This window comes from Mastomys coucha, unplaced genomic scaffold, assembly GCF_008632895.1.
Source record: "Mastomys coucha isolate ucsf_1 unplaced genomic scaffold, UCSF_Mcou_1 pScaffold16, whole genome shotgun sequence".
Classification (NCBI taxonomy): domain Eukaryota; kingdom Metazoa; phylum Chordata; class Mammalia; order Rodentia; family Muridae; genus Mastomys; species Mastomys coucha.
In genome coordinates this window covers 58,587,953-58,589,975 of record NW_022196898.1, presented here as the reverse complement: position 1 = coordinate 58,589,975, position 2,023 = coordinate 58,587,953, and positions in this window count along the sequence as shown.

The following is a 2,023-nucleotide window of genomic DNA, read 5'->3' as shown; positions in this document are numbered from 1 at the left end:
TAATTTTATATCCAGCTACTTTGCTGAAGTTGTTTATCAGGTTTAGGAGCTCTCTGTGGAATTTTTGGAGTCTCTTAGGTATACTATCATATCATCAGTAAATAGTGATAATTTGACTTCTTCCTTTCCAATTCGTATCCCTTTGATCTCCTTTTGTTGCTTAATTGCTCTGGCTAGGACTTCAAGTACAATATTGAATAGGGACAGAGAGAGTGGGCAGCCTTGTCTAGTCCCTGATTTTAGTGGGATTGCTTCAAGTTTGATGTTGGCTACTGGTTTTCTGTATATTGCTTTTACTATGTTCAAATATGAACCTTGAATTCCTGATCTTTCCAAGACTTTTATCATGAAGGGAGCTTGTCCTGTCCCTGCCACCCTGCAAGTCCCCTGCGACTCGTGGGGCCTGTCAACATTAAACATTTAAAACTAAATTCTTGAGAAAAATTTATGCGTATAGCATTGTAATAAAAATATTCCTTTGGGGGGATGACTCTGTCAAAAGTTGGCTACATTGTATCTCTGGTTGTGAGGCTAGTCTTTATCTGATACATATCTCCAGGCATCAACCCTACACAAAGAAGTACCCTACATAAAGAAGAACTAGAAAATGCTTACAGTGGGACAAATAGTTCTTTCCAGGGAAAATCCTTCTGGTTGGTTATCAAATAACCAACCAGACAGCTATGAAAATATACATACTAGTAACAATTTGAATAAACATGTATTATTTATATATTATGGAATATATATATATATGTATATATATAAATGAATATAGTTATGCAACAACAATTGGGATTTTTTTAAGGATGTGAATTCAAGAGAGAGCAAGAAGGGCTACATGGAGATTTTGGAGGAAGAAAAGGAAAGAAGGGAATGATATAATTATATTATAACTTCAAAAATAAAAGAAATAATTGAGCAAAGCTGCCATATTGGAGAAGCCTAAGATCCACAAAGAGCAAACATAAGGCCTTGCATTGATTGCCTAATTGAACTAACAGTCAGCAAAACAGGCAGCCATCTTCAATTCCTAGTTAATGAAACCCTAAATGGCAACAGACATAGCTGAACTCTGAATCCGGTATATAAGATGTGTATGTCCCATGCTGTACGTCAACCCAAACCAGAGAAGCACACATGATAATATGTAATTGTTAATTTGAATTAAACAATTGGTGGTTGCTTGCTGCAGACACTTCACTGACAAGAATAGATGACCTCGTCAATTTATTATACTTGATAATTGGTGAGAAAAGTTGTTCACACAAGTAGAAGTAGCAAATGTCAGAAGATTATTAAAAGCTTTTTGACTAATTGATGAATTCTCATAACTACTAGAGTTAAGATCACTTATTTTCTTTAACTTGTATTTCATAAACTCTATTATAGCTGTGTTTTCATTAATTGGTCAACATAATTTTAAAAACTATTTCAATAATATTAAAACAACACAATGTTTTTATATCAAGTATATCAAGACATAGAGCTTTTTCTTACATATTTCAGACAGTATTTTATTGGCCCTTAATAATTCATCTTAATGTTTGAACTCTATTCTAAATATCTTTAAATAAACCATTCACTCCATATTTTCAAGAACAAATTTTGTACTGGAAGTATATACTATATTTTCATGATATTTTTGTTATTTTTTCCTCTAATTCTTTTATGGGCTCAACTAATGTAAACTTTATCAAACCCATAGCTATGTTTCAAAAATATCCAAAATAAGATTTATTTGGAGAAAAAGTGTTTTGGATTCTCACAGCTTGCAAATAAATTCTTCACAAAAGTCTATCTTTGGAAGAGCAACATAGTTCTGTATGAAACAGCAGAGAATGTTGTCTGATCTCATCTTTCACACACAGCTAAAAACAGGCAGGATAGGACAGCTTGGATTTTATTAGATTCACCATTTTGATAACATCATTTAATGTGAAACTTCAATCCACAACAAATATCTGTATCAGAGACCACACTGTGAAGAAAGGAGTGAATTTCTTGAGTGTCATATTTCTAA